We start from the raw sequence: 19,545 nt of genomic DNA, 5'->3' as shown, positions 1-19,545 counted from the left end.
TAAAGGGTTATTAGAAGAAGCAATCATAAAAGCAGAGGGAAAAGGAGAGGAAGTACCCATGGAATTAAAATTAGCTGTGCCAAAAACCATGCTATTTCCAGAATATGAGGAGGGAGATGTAAATAACCCAGGTACAAATATTAGAGTTCATAGATAGTTTGAATTTAAATTGTTAAAGGAATTAAAACAGGCTTCAGTTAATTACAGACCTAATAGTCCCTATGTACAAACATTGTTGGACTCAGTATCCAATACAGCATTAGCCCCATATGACTGGTATTCTATACTAAAAACATGTCTTGATCCTGGAGATTATTTCGTATGGAAGTCAGAATACTTTGAGCAATGCCAAGAATAAGTAAAATATAACAACAGAACAGGAGTTCCTATTTCTTTCGAACAATTAACAGGAACAGGGAGATACACTGAATTGCAGGAACAGTTGCAATTTCCTCTTGTAGCATAAGAGCAGATTATGAAAGGAGCTCGAGCGGCATGGTTGCAAATACCAGGGAAGAAGACAGAGGAGCTTCTTTTATTCAAAAAAAACAAAGCCCTCAAGAGACTTTTCCAGACTTTTTAGCTCATTTAATACAAGCTATACAAAGGAGTGTTTCTGACTCTAATGCAGCACAGATACTTCTACATAAACTAGCTAGAGAAAATGCTAATATGGATTGTGAAAGAGCTTTACAAGGAGGTAAACCTAAGATGACTACAGGAGAAATGATTCAGAGATGTCAGGATGCAGGAACCACACATTTTTAGGGACAAGTGACAGCAGCAGCATTTAAGAATAATTCAAAAATTCAACAAATATTAAAATGTTTTAATTGTGGGGAACCAGGTCATATAAAAAGAGAGTGTAAGACTTCCAAAAGGATACCACAAAATTTTCCCAATACGCCCTGTCCCAAGTGTCGCCATGGTAATCATTGGGCTTCTCAATGTGGATCTTTTACTGATATTGGTGGGCAACCTTTAAACCCCAGGCAGGGCCCACTCTAGCCCTAACAAACAGTAGGGGCTGAGCTATCTTTTATACAACCCAGGCCAGCTCTGACTCCACAATAACCACTGTGCTTGATCTTATACGTGCTACCTCAGGTAGCGCTGGATTGGATTTAAGTTGTCATATCTCTACAGAAATTAGTAATGATGTAGTTTGCATTTCCACCAGTGTATATGGTCCACTCCCTCCCGGGACTGTGGGACTTATACTAGGCGGAAGTTCATAGTCACTCCATGGTCTCATGGTTATCCCTGGAGTAATAGATTCTGATTATGTTGGGGAAATCAATGTTATGTTGCATGCGTTCCCTCGCTGCTACATTTCTATTAAAAAAGGGGAAAGGATAGCTCAAATGATTATCATGGAATATAAAAAATTAGGGAAAACGGCTAAAAGAGTAAGAGGAACAGAAGGCTTTGGGAGCACAGGGATGTTTTGGCAAAGAACTATCACAGATGCCAGACCCACATTAAAGATAGAAGTACAAGGAAAGGAGTTAAGGGTTAATAGACACAGGGGCTAACAAATCAGTCATTGCCTAACAGGTCTGGCCCAGGGAATGACCATTGGATCAACGGAAAGTAGTATTGCACGGCATAGGAGAAATAGCTGCTCCGGTGCAAAGTGCAGCATGGCTCACTTGGAAAGTGGAAGGACAGCAAGGAAAATTTTGACCATATGTGTTACCATACATTCCTTGCTGCCTTTGAGGAAGAGATTTACTGAAACATATGAATGTCACTATAAGTAGCAAAAAGTTTTTGTAGGGGTCACAGCCAAAGATAAAAGAACAGTATAAGTTCCCAAAATAACTTGGAAAGAAGGGCCTCCCATATGGGTGGAACAGTGGCCCCTTAATCTAGAAAAAATCAGGTCTCTTCAACAGACAGCAGAGGAACAATTAGCTGCAGGACACATAGAACCCTCCACAAGTCCATGGAACTCCCCAATATTTGCCATGAAAAAGAAGTCAGGAAAATGAAGAATGCTGACAGATCTTAGATAGATTAATACACAGATGGAAACTATGGGAGCATTACAACCGGGATAGCCTTCCCAATTGCAATTCCTGCAGAATGGCCCTTATGGGTAATAGACTTGAAAGACTGTTTTTATACCATACCCCTTACGCATGATGCTTGCAAATACTTTGCATTTTCACTTCCTTCAGAAAATTTAAAGCAACCTTCTAAGAGATATCAATGGATATCTTCCCCAAGGGATGAAAAACAGCCCCACTATGTGTCAACAATACATGGCAGAAACTATAGATCCTATTAGAAAAAAAAATATACAAAGGCATATATAATACATTATATGGATGATATCCTTTGTGCTCATCCCCAGAAGGAGAAACTGTCATTCCTGATGGATGACATGTCTAAGGCTTTACAAGATCAAGGATTAGAAGTAGCACCAGAAAAAATTCAAAAGACACCTTCATCTAGGTCAGATCATGGGAGAAAAAGAAATTTGACCTCAAAGGATAGATTTAAGAAAAGATCAACTCATTACACTAAACAACTTTGAAAAGCTTTTAGGTGACATTAATTGGATTAGGCCTCATTTAAAAATAGGGACTCATGAATTAAAAGATTTCTGTGACATCCTTAGGGGTGATCCGAGTCCTACTTCAGTATGTATACTGACACAGCAGGCTAAACTTCAGTTGAAAAAAATAGAGGACTCATTACAAGCTGCTATGTCCTGTAGAATACAATATAAGTTACCTATACAGGTTACTATACTAGATACCCCATAAATACCCTTTGGGTGTATTCATCGACAAGATAAGTTATTAGAATGGGTGTTCTTATCAGCACAGATAAAATATACCCTCCAAACATATCCATCTATGATAGCAGAACTGGCTAAAAAGGCATGTAAAAGAGTACTCCAGTTAGTAGGCTGCCTTCCATGTTCTATACATCAGCCTTATGATAGAAAGCAAATAAAAGATTTAATAAGCCAAGAACATTCATGGCAAATATTAGTTGCTATCTTTCAAGGAGACATTGATAATGTGTACAAGTACCCTATTTTACAATTTACTAGAAGGCACCAATGGATTATTAATACAATAGTCAAAAAGGACCCATTAGTGGGAGCACTGTCAGTTTTCACTGATGCTTCATCCAGTCATAATAGCCACTTATTTTATCCCTCCTCATGAAAGGTATATAGCACATGCACCGTTTGAATCCACTCAACAAAATGAGATACATGCCATAATTCTAGCATTACAAAGATGCACAGGCCCTCGTAATATATTTTCAGACAGCAAATATGCTGTAGGGATGGTTAATGATATAAAAACTGCTCAAATAAAAATATCATCCAACTATTCCATATTCCAATTGTTTATGATGTTACAACAACTCATTAGAGAGTGAACTTCGCCTCTACGTTACACTCATGTACCTTCACATACGAATCTCCCAGGATCTATATTATTCAAGGAAATAGGATAGCAGATGAGCTTATAAAGCCCACATTACTAATGTTAAACATTACAGAAGCCAAAGAATCACATGCTAAGTTTCATCAATCTGCTACAATGCTAAGGAAACAATTTGGAATTACTAGAGAACAAACTCGTCAAATAATAAAAAATTGTTGTAAATGCCTGCGTTACACTCCTATACCACACAAGTTTGCTATCAACCCACACGGACAACATCCAGGTGAACTTTGGCAAATGGATGTCACACATTAAACAGTTTTGCAAACTTACAATTCATTCATGTGACTGTAGACACGTTTTCTTCTTTCACTATGGCTGTGGCACAATCTGGAGAATCAATTAATAATGTCATAGATCACACGCTTCATTGCTTTTCTATCTCAGGAGTACCTAATATTCTTAAAATGATAATGGCCCAGCATATACTTCACAGTCATTTCGTATCTTTTGTCTTACTTTCCAAATAAAACACATCACTGGAATCCCCTATAACCATAAGGGACAAGCAATTATGGAACAAAAAAATAGATCCCTGAAAATGCTTCTTCAAAAACAAAAAGGGGGAGAAGCAAGGGGAAGGCCACGAAGACAATCGGCTCAAGCGTATATGCTCTAAATTTTCTTACACCTGATAAAGAAGGCTACACCCCAGCTGAAAAACACTTTAGGGTTTATGGGAAAGATGATGATGAGAAACAAAAGACTCAAAAAAGAGTCATGTGGAAGGACCCAAAAACCAGTCATTGGTTTGGGCCAGATAAATTGCTGAATTGAGGGCGAGGGTATGCTTCTGTGTTTCCAGATGGCTCAGAAGGACCAATATGGGTCCCCAAACGGAACATCCGGACCTGTGCTCGAAGTGACCCAGAAACTTCAGACACTCGGATTGCAGAACAAGCGCAGAGATAAAAGAACTAGAAGGGAGCACCCGAGACAACGGAGGAGGACAAGAAAGACATTATTACAAATGATGCTGCTGCTGCAGTTGACCTCTCTGGAGGCAAAAGACTGTGCAGCTTTGGACATATGTTAATAATCCTCCATGGCCTAGATTACTTACTCGGGAGGATAAAGTGACTAGCATTGTGCCTATAGGACAAGCAGCAGAATTTTTGGAAAAGGAGAGTTATGTTTGCATTGCTTACTATCTTGCAGGGATTAAAGGAATGGTAGATGTTACAGGATACATTGTGTTAACAGGGAAAATGTTACCTATTATGCACTAGCATCTCCTATGGGGGTGGTATGGAATATATCTATGTCTATTGAATCTGTTGGAGATGAATTTAGATCCATTTAGATCCATGTAACTCTGGTGTTGTTGGATGGAAAATCATTTGGAAGGTGCTGTTGCTTCTGATTTCACATTATTCATGATACTGCTGACAGTCATCTTCCACATACCAAAGCTTTGGCTTGGATTGTATCATTGGAATAGTGTTGAATTTATTGGAGATCTTTGATTCTGATTTGTCTTTTGCTAACAGTCATTTCCCAGGGACTCACCCCAGAACTTAGCTCAAGAAATTTTGGAAAATTGGGCATAACCATATATTTGAAAATGTACCTGCTTTACTGTTTCATCTGTATTCATGGGCAATATTGCTTGTTATATTATCTATGGCAATGGGTAAATCATGGTTCAAGTTTTCGGGTGCAGATGTTCATCATGTCAAGTCAATTTCAAAAAGAAAAAGAGGGAATTGATGAGGGCCAGATCTGAAGAGTCTAATATGGGATAATGAATTTAGGTCAGAGTTCTCTTTCTTTTCCGACCCTTAAGGGCTTATTTACTCAGAATATTTGCCTCACCAATTTCCTGTGCCTGGGAGGTGTTACAACACTCTGACCCATCCTTGAACCTTGATAACCAGCAGGTGTATACAATTAAAGTTGAGCATAAGGGCTGAGGTTAGTCACATGAGAATCCTGGCAATGCCTCAGGGGTGATCGTTACCTTTCACTATTTAAACTGGACTGTCAGAATAATAAATGGCTCAGTCTTTCGCTGACTTGCCTGGCCCACATTTCTTTATTTCACACTCCTCTGTGAGGTGCATCACTTAGTTGCAGGTGACATCCCTGATTGAAATTTGTTCAGAAAAAAAAAAGTTCATTCAACTTAGAGGTAAGGTCTGGTGAACAAGCTTAGCCCTTCTCCAAGTTCATGGCCAGGGTTGGGGGATGGTATTCCTTTGGCAGAGTCACCCTGCACACGGACACCTTGAAAAGAATATAAAAAAAGATGAACTCTCTTGGCCCTCACCATCACCCTCAAGTCTCAGTGACTTCTCTTCCCCATGGGGAACCATTAGGACAGGTGGTAGTGAGAAGAATCCAGTACTGGATTTGAAGTCCAATATTGTTGTGCTTGATTCCTTGTGACCCCAGCTGGAGTTTTCTTGGCAAATAAATTGGAGTGGTTTGCCATTTCCTTCTCTAGATGAACAAACAGAGGGACACATGGTTAAGTGATTTGCCCAAAGTCAAACAGCTAGTAAGCATCTGAGGCTAGATTTGAACTCAGGTCTTCCTGACTCAAGGCCCAAGTTTATCCAATGCACCACCTGGCAGCCCCAGTGAAATGGAGTCCAATGATGTGAGTTCAAATCCTGACTTGCCTTGTTATTCCCTATGTGAATCCTTTTACTCTTTGGACCTTCTACCTCAAATGCTTTAGAAAAGACCAACATGAAAAGTGAAGACCAAACTGCTTAAAGGATGGGTGAACAAGCTCTCTGTGGGTGCTACCACTGTAAGCCTACACCCTCTGTGGGGCCCCTTCCTTGGCTCTAGGCTGAGCTGATGGTGGCTTGCTACACTTGCCAATGGAGTGGCTCCTTTCAGTTCTAAATGTTTGGTTTTCCTCCCAGGGACCCAAATGGTGCAGACCTTTTTCACTGGCCAGTCTATGACCAGAAGGAGGAGTACCTGCAGCTGAATTTGCAGCTGTCTGCGGAAAGAGCCTGAGGAAGAATAAGTGGGAGTTCTGGATCAAGACCTTGCCTGAGAAGATGAAGGAATCATGGCCGGAAAAAGCCCGAGTGGAGTTGTGATCTCTAGGCCGCTGTGATCACAACCGTTTTTGCAATTGTTGCAGACCAATGACACCCAATCACTTCTTTTGAGTAGTTCCTTGGCCTCAGCTAAAGGATATCGCAGTTTTGAGTGAAATACTTTGACTCTCACTCGTTACTGCTATGGGAGAAGAATTTAAATGATAGTTATAAGGAAAAAATAATTTATAGAGTGCCTACTCCGTGCTGGGCACTGTGTAATGGAAACATTTTCAGCAATATCAATTGATTTGAAAGGGACCTTCCAATTCTGAGACAGTGGGAATCTGATGAGACCAGCCAGTCCACCCTGTCTCTAAAGGAAAAAATCCCTAGTTCATTTTATAGAATTATAATGGAGATGGTTTCATTCTCTGGCATTGTATCTCTAGGGCATTTGGTAGGGAATAATTAATGCTTGATGATTGATTGAATGATTGATTAGAGCTGGAATGGATATTAGAAATCTTTGAACAAGAATGAACACAGAGGCCTAGAGAAGGAAAAGGACTCGTCCAAGGTGATGCAGGCAGTAAGCATCCAGGTCCTCTCACTCCAAATCTAAGGCTCTTCTTAGTACACTGAGCTCTTGGATGTCTCTGTCCTGCTTCACCAGTTACTTAGGGTTTTCCTGACAACATCTCTGTGAGGAGATAATGTGGTACACTGAGAGTCCTGAAAACAAAATTTCAAGATAATGCCGCAAGTCAAGGGATTCTTTACTTGCAAAGGAGCAGCACAGGGATGATAGTATCTCTGAGCCAAAACTCACCATGGTTCTTATACAGGGTTCCTTTCACGTAGAAAAAAAAAAAGGCAAAATCATAGGAAATCCTTCCTCTACTCTGAGAGGTTATGCTAACAAGATATTTCATAGTAACAAAATATTTTACTAATGGGATGCAGGCAGAGGCATTCTGGTCAATGTTTAATAACCAGCTGACTGAAAAACTCACAAGACTTCCTTTTAAGTTATATTATTCACTTTATCTCCATCACTTTGTAAGTTTAAATATCAAGAAAACAATGACCCAAACCCTAATTTGTAGTGGATGCCAATTTTGAGGTGTGAATGCTCATGCTGAAAATTTAACAACCAACTGTGGTACAAGTTGGCTGTAGCACATCATTGGGATAAAGGGATGTACGGTACTAAAACATTCCCTTCATCAAGAAAGATCAAATACTTAGCTGTTAAAACCTTTTTGTCACTAAGGAGCTTCTGGTTCAGAAAATGAGACATAGTCGATATGGAGTTCAGACAATGAAGGCAGGATACAGATGATATAGAGTGTAAGGGTAGCTAGGTGGCAGAGTCACCTCACATGTGGACCTTACAATAGCCTGCAGCCTAGCTTCTCTTGCCTCAGTTTTCTTCCCACTCCAGCTCATCCTTCACTCAAATCTGACCACGTCACCCTTCATGTGACAAACTCTCTAATGGTTCCCTTTATTTCTAGGACCAAATATTAAACCCTTTGTCTGGTGTTTAAAGACCTTCAGAATTTGAACCCTCCCCACCTTTTCTGGCACTTTGCTGCCTCTCACCTACTCTTTGGTCCAGTAACACTAGCCTCAAGACACTCCATCTGTGGGTTCTGGGCACTCTCTCTGGCTGCCCCTATACTTGGAACCCTCTCCCTCCTCATCTTTCCCTCCTGGCTTCCTTCAAGGCTCAGCTAAAATCTCACCTTGTGCCAGAAGCCTTTGCTAAGTACCCTTTAATGCCGGTGCCTTCTTGCTATTGATCATCCCCGGGTTTGCCTTGTGTATATGATGTTTATCCTTAGGTGTTTGTACCTTGTCTCCCTTCATTAGATTGTGAGCTCCCTGAGGACAGTTTTTTACCTCTCTTTGCATCCCCAGTGCTTGAGTGTCTGGTACTTGGTGTGACCTTTGGAAATACTTGACTTGTCACCCACCAGCTATGTCATGTTGGAATGTCTTTTTCCTTATGAACTCAGTGGGAATAATAAAAATGACACCAGGGGCAGCTAGGTGGCGCAGTGCATAGAGCACCGGCCCTGGATTCAGGAGGACCTGAGTTCAAATCCGGCCTCAGACATGCAACACTTACTAGCTATGTGACCCTGGGCAAGTCACTTAACCTCACTGCCTAGTAAAATAAAGAAATGAATGAATAAATACATACATACATACATACATACATACATACATACATACAAACATACATACATACAAACATAAATAAATAAATAAGTGAATGAATGAATGAATGAATGAATGAATGAAAGTGACACCGCCAACTCCCAGAGTTATTGTGAGCACCAGGGAGTATCCAAGCTGGACAAGAGCTTAAAGAATATCTGATCGAGGGGCAGCTAGGTGGCACGGTGGATAGGCGCCTTCCCTGGAGTCAAAGACCTGAGTTCAAGTCCAGCCTCAAACACTAACTAGTTGTGTGACCCTGGGCAAGTCACTTAACCCATTTGCCTCAAAAATAAAAATTTTTTAAAAAGAAGAATATCTGCTCCAGTGCACCCATTTTATCATAAAGGACTCAAGGGATTCACCCCAAGTCCCCCAGCTAAGAAGAAGTTGTGCTGGGGCTCCATCTCAGGTGTTTAGGCTCCAAGCCCTTCACTCTGGAATATGCCATCTGAATCAAGCTTCACTCTCTTCAGACTTAAGCAACACCATCATTACAAAACTATTGTTATTTGCTGGGAAAGTAGAGACAATAGCATTGCTTATCTGTGAAAAAGGCTTTCTGTTTTTTATCCTGTTTGGATGGATATTTATTAACTACAGTTAATAATGATAATAGCTAAATTGTATATTGTGCCTACTATGTGCCAACCACTACACTATGTGCTTTACAACTATTATCTCATTTGATCGTCATGCTAACCCTGGGAGGGAGCTGCTATTATTGTCCCTATTTTAGAAATGAAGAAACTGAGGTAGACAGAGGTTAAGTGACATCCCCAGAGTCATACAGCTAGCTGGCTAAGTTGTTTGAATGCTACATGTTTGTTTGCCTAGAAATATGTTTTACAGAAGACTCATGCCTGACAGGTGCTCACATGGAGGTCAGAAAAAGTGATACAAGGACGTTCTTCTGAAGGTCTCTCTGAAGAACTGTGGGATTGATAGACACGAAAGACACTGGCAAAGTACCCCCCAGCATGGTGTGCCCACATAAAGGAAGACACCATGATCTATGAGTGAAGCAGAATTGTAGTAGCTGAAAAGAAACTAGAAGTGCACAAATTTAGAGACATCTCCAATTCAAATGTCCATATAGACTATTTGTGTCTGACCTGTGGTAGAGCCTTCTAAGCTTATATTGGTCTGCTCAACCATAGGCAGACACACTGTACCTTGACTCCAACATATTAATGTCATTTTGGTCCTCTTCAAGGACAAAGAAAACAGCCAACCAAGTGTCTGAGTCAGGATTTGAACTCAAGTCTTCCTGATTCTAAGTCCATTTTTCCATTCACCTACCATACCATAGAACTTGAAGTCTCTTGGAAGGGTCCCTATTCTCTTTCCAACCAGATGTAGTTCTAGCTCCATTCCAACTTGCAGGAAGTAGGTTGAGCTGGATTCATTTAAGGGCATCCAATCCCAGCTCATGGAAGTGCTATTGAAACAGGTTTCCACTGACCTGGGCCAATTCTTGTCATGATGTCAATGGAAAACAAACAACCCAGTGAATTTCTGAGAGCCACCTTATTTGTTTGCTTAAGAACTTATGTTGGCAGCTCCTACTCTTCGTTGGGTGAGGATTATCAGGGTCATAGAAGTGCAGAATTGGAAGGGACCACAGAACCCACAGGTCCAACTTGTACCTAAACAAGAATCCTGTCCTGTTGTGGCTGTTGTTGTCTTCATTCTTGAAGAGTACCAGTGACATTAGGAAGGTGATGTCTTGACTTGCAAGTGAATTGGATTTAAGTGAGGGAGGGCTGTGCAAAGCCACCAGCCTCACTTTCTCCTTTGGATCCATCTGGGTCCAGTGGCAAGATACAGATCAAGATGACAGGAGATATCCCTGGATGGAGTGGGACACATTGGCCTTTTTACACTAAGGTCCTTCCCAGGTCTCAACTTGACTGAGGTAAAGCCAAATCAGTGATGTAGGCTAGGTAAGACACAAGATAAAGAATGGCCTCTTTGACTAGTCTAAAAAAAATCAGTCTAGGAGGGTAAAACCCTCTGGATTTCTAGCCAAAACAGGAACAGTTGCTATTTACATTCACTCTGAGCCATCAGGACCCAAACAATGACCAAGTGCGGTGTGTGTTAGGTAAGTGTGTGTGTGTACATGTGTGTGCACGTGTATGTATATGATTGTGCTTTGTTCTCAAAGAGGACCAAATGACATCACTAGGTTAGAGTCAAGTTATAGTGTGTCTGACTGTGGCAGATCAGACCAATCCAAGTTCAGAATTCTCAACCACAGGTCGAGCACAAATAGTCCATATGAGCATTTGGGGTGGATTCTCTAAATTTGTACATCTTGTGTTTCTTTTGAGTTACTTTAATTCTGCTTTACTCATAGAGCACAGCACCTTCTCTGATGAGGGCATGTCATGCTGAGTGGTCCTGTGTCAGTCTCTCCCATGTCACAAATCAATTCCAAAGTTCTTAAGACAAACCTTGAGAGTGTCCTTTCCTCACTTTTTTCTGACCTCCATGTGAACACTTCTTTTAGCCAATTGTGTGTTTTGCATTTAAACAATGTGGCCAAACTATCAGTGTTGCACTCTCTGCAGAAAGGAAGGGAAGGGAAGGGGAAGGGAAGGAAGGGAAGGAAGGGAAGGAAGGGAAGGGAGAGGGAAGGGAAGGAAGGGAAGGGAAGGGAAGGGAAGGGAAGGAAGGGAAGGGAAGGGAAGGGAAGGGAAGGAAGGGAAGGGAAGGGAAGGGAAGGGAAGGAGGGAGGGGAAGGAAGGGAAGGGAGGGAAGGGAGGGGAGGGAGGGGAGGGGAGGGAGGGGAAGGGAGGAAGGGGAGGGAAGGGAGGGAAGGGAGGGAGGGAAGGGAAGGGAAGGGAAGGAAGGGGAGGGAGGGAAGGGAAGGGAAGGAAGGGGAAGGGAGGGAAGGGGAAGGGAAGGGAGGGAAGGGGAAGGGAAGGGGAAGGGAAGGGAAGGGGAAGGGAAGGGAGGAAGGGAAGGGAAGGGAGGAAGGGAAGGGGAAGGGAGGGGAAGGGGAGGAGGGAGGGGAGGGGAGGGAGGGGAAGGGGAGGGTAGGGGTTGTGGGTGATTCCCCTAAGATTATTAACCCTAGTTCCTGTTCTACTGTGTTCTCTCCAGTATCATTTGACCCAGTTCCAGTTAATATCTCTCAAAGATTATCTTCCCAGGATTATTTTAACCAATTAACTCCAATTATCTTTTACAAAGTAATATTTTCTGAGAAGTATAAACATGTCAAATGGGACTCTCCTGTCTACTGATTTGGTCCATGAAAACAGGCTTGAATTTAAGGCAGATGCTACAACGTTCTTGTCACCAAGTTCACTTTCACACGCAGCAGCTGCTGGTCCTCACTGCTCCTTTACTGCAGGTCACTGCTGGGCTGAGTGAAACAGATTGCTCCTCATATTTGCTGGCAAATCTGTTAGTATGGATAAGATATTCCAGGACTTCTGTTGGGTGGCTATTCTGACCTTTCAAAACTTACAAGGTCATAGCTGTCTCCTATACTCCATCTAGAACTGGAAAGAATAGACAGAATAGGGACAGAAAAGCCACTGTTTTAGGTGAGAGAAGGCATCAGAGAGCCGCCCCCACGCGGAGAGACAGAGTAGTTCAGCTTCTTAAAATGCAGTCAGTGAGAGACAGAGTTGTCCCTGAGGTGTGGGGGTGTGTGTGTGTGTGTGTGTGTGTGTGTGTGTGTGTGTGTGCATTGATTTACATTGCAAAAGCTATTTGAAAAGCCTTCTTTTACCACACAGTTATCTTGTTCACACAAAATCTTTTCAATTATGTAATCAAAATTAGCCATTTTACCTTTTTTAATTAAGTCATCTTTTACTCATAGCCATGAAGGACAGATGACCTACTCCTTCTAACATTTTAAGGCATAATTTTTAATACTGAACACACTCATCCATTTTGAATTTATTGTGAAAGATTGTATAAGGTGATTTTGAGGCTAAGCCTAATTTCTGTCACTCTTCTTTCCAGTTTTCCAAGTAGTATTTATCATTAGGGAATTTTTCCATAGGCAACTAATGTTTTCCGTTGTATCAAACATGTAGTTATTAAGTTCTATTCTTTCTGAATGACTCTTTTCTAGTCTCTTCCATTGATCTCTCTCTATTCTTTAACCAGTACCAGATGGTTTTGATGACTGCTGCTTTATAATGTAGTATGAGATCTGCAAGTTCTATTCTCTCTTCATCTCTAGTTCTTTTCTATATTTCCCTTAATATTCTAAATCTTTTGTTTTTCCAAATGGACTTTGTTATTATTTTGTCAAGTTTTGTAAAGTGTCCCCTTGGTAATTTGATTGGTATTGCATTCAAAGTATAAATTAATCTTGACAGCATTGTCATTTTTATTCTATTGACACAGCCTAGCCATGAGCACTGAATATTGTTCCAGTTATTTATGTTGCTCTTTATTTCTTTAAGGAGCACTTTGTAATTGAATTTATCCAAGTCTTTTGAGTGCTTTGAGAGGGTAGTACTTAGGTATTTGATACATTTTGTAGTTATCTGGAATGGGATTTCCCTTTTTATGATTGCTTCTTGTCTTGATTATTTTATACATTTTTTCACTTATTTTGAATGAATCTTTTTATTATTGCCTTTGGGAGTTTGCTATATAATATAGAAGTGTTACTTATTTTTGTGGGCTTATTTTGTAGTCTGCAACTTTTTTTGGAGCTATTACTTTCTTTTGCTGATTCCCTTGGATTTTCTAAGTAAACTACCATGTCATCAACAAACAGAAATAATTCTCTCTCTTCTTGGCCCACTTCTCTGCCTTTCATCTTCGTATGTTATTGCCGTTTCTAGCCTTTCCAGAATTCTCTTAAAGCTTAATTGACAAAAGAGAAATATTTTAACTCAATAAATAATAAGGAAATAGCTGGATATAGCTCTGAATTATTAGAGAAATCAAGTAATGGGAATGAAGAAGGTAATGAGTCAAGTAACAGGCTAAGAGATGACCAACAGGTGGGTGTGGTCAGTCCTGTATGATCCTGATACAGGAGTTCGATTAGATGGTCCCTGAGATCTGTAGAGGGGTCCCTGAACTTGTGTTCTTGAGTTAACCTACTTTCCAGAGATGAAGCCCCCTTAAACTAACAACACTGATCTTTCGTAACTGAACTCTATTAAACTTTCTGGCTCTGGCCAGTCTGCCCAGACTGATAAACTGTTTATGCAGCTGAGACCCTTTCAGGTAAGCAGAACATTCTCCCTCCATGGTCTGATGTTCCCAAGTCCTCCTGCTTCCTCTCATTCCCCCTCCCCTACTGCTCCCTTCCTCCTCCCATGTCACTTTCATTTGGGAAGGGACTGCCCTGTACTCCTCCCAGGAGATCTCTCCTTTTTCCTGTACCCCATAAATATCCAAGGCATTGCCTGTGGGGTGGGTTCCTTAGTATAAGGAGTTCCCCCATGTATATGCCTTTCTCTTGCAATAAATCAAGTGACAACCTATGTCTTGTGGAGTTGTGACTTTATTAACAGATCAAATTTCCACAATAAAAATTCTGTAATTCTGTGATATTCTTTGACCTACAATGGGTGTCAATTGACTCAGAGAAGATTCTAAGAATTATGGCAGTTGGGAACAAAAATCCCTTGTTACAAGATAGAAATTGTTATCTTTTGGGAGCTAACAGCCCTCAAGAAAGCTCTGGGAGCCATACTGTTTGTTTACTAAGCCTCGTAAGCTCTACCCCTTGATCTGAGGCAAGGTGTGCACTGGAAAAATCACAGAAGCTCAGAGTTGGAGGGGCCCTCTGAGGCCCACTAGTCCAACCCATCCCTGGTCAAGAATTACCTTTATAACCTCCCTGACTGTGCCAGGAAGGGACGAGGACTGAGTGCATTCTAGACATGTGGAACTGCCTACAGAGACAGGAAATGAAATGTCATGTGCTGGAGACAGCAAGCAGACAGGCTGAAGTAGAACATAATGTGTGGGAGCCAGATTGTGGAAGGCTTTCAATGCCAAGCTGACCATTGACTCAATTTCAGCTCTCTTTCCTTACTATAGGATACAACTAAAGTCATCCCTTTCACACTCTCTCAGTTACTCCTTTCTTATACATTCAGTAAATTCTCCAACATTGAACTTGCTGTCTTCTCACTGTCAACTGTCAAAATTTACAAAATTTGCTCTAGGAAAGATAAAATTAGGCTGTACATGAACGTTCATTTCTCTGAAAGTTGACACATCATGCATACAGAGATATACAAGGATGTTCATTGTGAAAATGAGCTCAAGGAAGGATAGACAAAAGGGGCTTTATATCTTTAGAGCCATTCTCTCTCATCCTCCCTCATTTCCTGGCTCAGGATGCCTGTGTCCTTCATTAGCCAAAATTACAGTTGCATAAAACAAATAGCATGGCCCCAGGATTTCTGGTTTTCTGCCAACCATAAACATAGGATGTTGTAAAAGAGGGAGTGTCAAGATGGTGCCTCTAACAAGGGAGGGCCATAAAAAAAATGAAGGAAATGTCCAGAGGGCCATGTCCTTGGTAGAATATTCCCAGTCGGCAAAATCCAGCAGGAGGGCTTGGGTTCACTCAGAGGGCAAAGCAAAGCAAGTCTGTTATATCAGAGCATGAAAAGCATTATGGAAGGTTAAGTTCAGAGAGGGCCAACAAGTGTTTTTCTCCTGATTGGCCAACCCAGGTTTTAAGTCTTTCTGAGGTGAGAGAGGTTCAAGCTAGTATGGGGAGGGAATAAGCTGGTTTACATTACATAACTATTCTTCACTCACCAAGTCAGCTACTCTGACTCCCAATTGATAGGTCTCAAACTATACTCCAGTTTTTACCATACCCAGACAAGTCTCTAACCACTTCATAGGCCAAACATAGTCTCAGTGCTTCTTTCTGACTTTCTGTGGCCTCCTGTGTACATATGTGACTCTTTTCCACGGCTGCCTAGAGGCAGCAAGGTGGTGCAGTGGCTAGAGCAAAAGGTCAGGAGTCAGGAAGACCTCAGTTCAAATCTGGTCTCAGATGCTTAACTAGCTGTGTGATCCTGGGCAGTTTCCTCAACTGCCTGAACTGTAAAATAAGGGTGATAACAATAGCATGTAATTCCCAGGGTTGTGTGAAGATTGAATGAGATGTTTGTGAAGTGCTAATTCAGGGCCTGACACGTAGTAGGAGCATGAAAATGATTGTTTTCTTCTTTCCAAACCCTTCATTTTACAGATAGGGAAGCTGAGGCTAGAAGGGCCTCTTCCTTTCCCCTTTCTATCCACTTGTAGCATCCACATTCTACCTTGAAGGGAACTGGTTATGATTGGTTGCGTTTAAGGGCATGCAGCCCCTAACAGGCCATTAAATCAGATTCCCACTCCCCTGGGGAAGGTCCCCGGAACCATACTGTGGTCTTATTACTTGGGGCCTCATTGGAAGCTCCAAGTCCTCAATAGGAGCCTATTGGAACAACAGAGTCTCAGAATCAAAAGAGACCTCAGAAGCCATCTAGCCCCACTTCTACCTGGACAAGAACCATCCTCTACAACATCCCTGAGAAGTGGTCATGCAGGGGCTAGTGCAGAATGATCACCATAGAGATGCTGCCTTATACCCATTAAGGATTTGGATCACATTGGTTTGGTGAGGATAAAAGCACCCTTTGTCTTTTTTTTCTTTCACCTTTTGTCTTAATACATTAAAGATGATAATGGGAGGGAAGGATTTGACTTGGTCTGTTTGGTTGCCAAAGGGCAGGACCAGCAAGATGGGGGGGGGGAGCATGTTGCAAAGGAACAAAATTAGGCTTGATGAAAGGAAAGATGTGCTAAGAATTAGAACTGTTCAAAACGAGAATGAGCAGCCTGGCGAGGTGTTAGGTTCTGCCTTATGAGAGCCCTTCAAACCTCCATTTTAAGGAGCAGGCCCTAGCCAACCATGTCTTCATTCCTCTCCATACTACACTCCTTACCCTCGCAGTACTTTCTGAATGGTGCCACCTCTCTTCCTGCCTCATTTGTCCCCCATCCTTTATGTGTTCTTTCCCTCCATCAGAATGTAAGCTCTCAGAGGTCTTGGGTTGTCTTTCTGCTGGTATTTGTATTCCCAGAGCTCAGCACTCTGTGTTCAAATCCTGCCTCAAATACTCCCTAGTTATGTGACCCTGGAGTCACTGACACCTGTTTCCTCATTTGCAAAATGAGCTGGAAAAGGAAATGGCAAACCACTCCAGTATCTTTATGAAGGAAACCCAGTGGGGTCAGGAAGAAAAACCAAGGAAGTGAAGAGCTTCAGGGGGGAAAGGTCACAGATGGCTCCAGAAACTGGGAGGGAAGGTAGTTAGGTTGTGTAATTCGAATTTTGACCCTTGACACTTCCGCTGAAGTGGTGGGGACAGCTCACTCTGGCTCTGTGAACCCACTGTCATATTTGCCCATCTGAAATCAGGAAGTCCTGCACTTCAGGGCTTGCTTTGTCGTTCTGTTGATTGTCTAGACTTAAGAAGGTGTTAGAAACAATGTTACTGATATAGATTAAATTTCAGAGTGTGTCAGGGATACATGTTTGTTTTTGTTTCCCAGTGAGCTTGTTATTACACATTTACCAGCATTTCCCAGGTGGCTAGATGGATATTCAGACTTGTCTTTAGCCTTTAAGGATTCAATCTAATTTTTTTTTCAAATACATCTAAGACAAGGTCTGACAAGGAAGTTCGTTGAGTAATCCTTAGCCCTAGTTTCCTTGAGTGCTCTTTGATCCGGTTCTTTTTCTATTAAAGGATAAGCCAGCTATCTGATTAGGCATCACCAGAAGGCTGTGCAGAGGAAAAGATGTGGAAGATTTCCCTGCTGCCCAAGTTCCTGACTTTGGGGGTCCTAGGCCTCCTGATTCAAGCTCCAGGTGAGCAGCTCTACTAGGCTGACCCAGAGCAGGGCATGATTATGGGGGACAAGGGAGGAGTCCTTTGATTTTCCCATTGGAGATATGGGGCTTGTGCAATGTTCTTTCTCTTGTTGCCCTCACTGACTACTGGGTGGGTGGGCTGGGGGTAAAGGATTATTGCTAGCTCTATTTCAGGGGGTGAAACTAGATTTGCTACTGAGAAAATGATGCCTTCTCCATGAATGTTATGTCCAAAACTCTTCTATCAGCTGCTGGTGGGATAAGGAGAGAGGGACAGCTGAGTCATTTTCAAGGAGGTAGATAAGAGTGAAAATTGGGGGGAGGATCTTTTTACAGACTGGAACTAGGAGCTCTGCGTTTGCATGAGAAAATATGGCACAGCTTATTTCTTGCTTTTCTCTTTCTTCTTTTTTTTTTGGTAAATAGTATTTTATTTTTTCCAATTACATGTAAAGATAGTTTTCAACATTCATATTTTTCCTTTCAAAAATATATTTATTAATACTGGCATTAACAATGAGAGTAAAAAGGGTTTTTTGTATTATTGTTCTATAAAACACAAATTCTTTAAAATATTGTTTACTTTATCTCATCCTCTTGGAATTTCTATTTTTGTGTATATTTTATAATGTATATGTTATATTAGTATAGTAGTAAATAACTTTTTAGAAAATCTATTAACTACAAAATCAAAAAGGGGGGGCAACTAGGTGGCGCAGTGGCCTCAGACATATAACACTTACTAGCTGTGTGACCCTGGGCAAGTCACTTAACCCTATTGCTTAGCCAAAAAAAAAATCTATTAACTATATTAAACATTTTAAAAATGATTCAGGTAACAAATATCTTACTACCACTCCTCCATTAAGCAAATTAAAACAGAACAAAAACAAAACATATCCTTTAATACATATAAATAAAGTCTGAAAAAAAATTCTTACATTAACTGTGTCTGAAAGTAGGTCTCTCCTGCATTTTAACTTTATCACCTCTCTCTCTTTTAGGAGGTAAGTGGAATTTTTTGTCTTCATTCTTTTTGACTCACATGTATCAGAATTAGATCAGGGTTCTAAAGTCTTTCAAAGTTATTTTTCTCTACATTGTTTTTGCCATCATATAAATTGTTCTGGTTCTTCCCACTTTCCTCTGCACTGATTCATAAAAGCTTTCCTGGTTTCCACTGAAATTCTCCATTTCATTATTTCTTATTGGCACAGTAATATTCTGTTATGTTCATATCTCACAATTTCTATAGCCATTATCCAGAAAGAGGACAGTTCTTGGGTTTCCCATTTCTGGCTATCATGAAGAACTGCTATAAATGTTTTTGTGCCTATAGGTCCTTTTCCTCCCTCTTTGATCTCTTTGGGGCACAGATCTAGTGGTAATATTGCTAGTTCATGGGGTATACACTGTTTGGTAACTTTCTGGGCATAGCTCCAAATACTTCCTAGAAGGGTTGGACCAATTACAGCTCTACCAACAATACATTAATATACATGTTTTCTTATACCTCTTCTAGAATTTGTTATTTTCCTCTTTTGCCAATTTGATAATAGGTGTGCAGTGGAAACTCAAATTTGCTTTAATTTGCATTTTTTAATTATTCATACTTTGGACATTTTTTATATGTGATTGTTAATAGCTCAGCTTTTTTCCTTGTTCATATCCTTTGTCCATTTATCTATTGGAGAATGGTACTTAGAAAATAATTTGATTTTGTTTCTTATGGATCTTGGAAACAAGAAAAACATGCTTCAGAGATTTCCTCCCCTTACATTTATAAACTTTAACAATTTAAATATGAGATCCTTGACCAGTGACAAATGAGTGCACCAATGCCCCAGGAAAAACCCCGGAACGGCTGAACCAGAATAAATACGGGGTGCAGCAGTCCAGTAGCCCAGGAAGCTTGAGGAATTAATGGGAAAGGCCCCTCTTGCCCTGGGGAAGGGGGAGCAGT

The 19,545-nt window shown here is 41.0% G+C and overlaps 1 long non-coding RNA gene and 1 pseudogene across 6 annotated transcripts in view; one reads left to right on the top strand and one right to left on the bottom strand.

Moving 5' to 3' along the window:
* Positions 1 to 19,545, bottom strand: part of LOC144455779 (uncharacterized) — a 140,568-nt gene that overhangs the window by 85,589 nt on the left and 35,434 nt on the right. The window lies entirely within an intron of this gene.
* The window catches only part of LOC110210443 (pyrethroid hydrolase Ces2e-like), a 29,553-nt pseudogene continuing 27,399 nt past the window's right edge, over positions 17,392 to 19,545 (top strand). Inside the window, exon 1 of the transcript XR_013484531.1 lies at positions 17,392 to 17,579. The product of XR_013484531.1 is annotated as a pyrethroid hydrolase Ces2e-like (transcript). The remainder of the gene's footprint in view (positions 17,580 to 19,545) is intronic.

The sequence above is a fragment of the Phascolarctos cinereus genome, unplaced genomic scaffold (genome assembly GCF_003287225.1).
Source record: "Phascolarctos cinereus isolate Bilbo 61053 unplaced genomic scaffold, phaCin_HiC Scaffold_2;HRSCAF=192, whole genome shotgun sequence".
NCBI lineage: Eukaryota > Metazoa > Chordata > Mammalia > Diprotodontia > Phascolarctidae > Phascolarctos > Phascolarctos cinereus.
The sequence above is the reverse complement of the archived record's forward strand: the minus strand, read 5'-3'. Positions and strand labels throughout refer to the sequence as shown.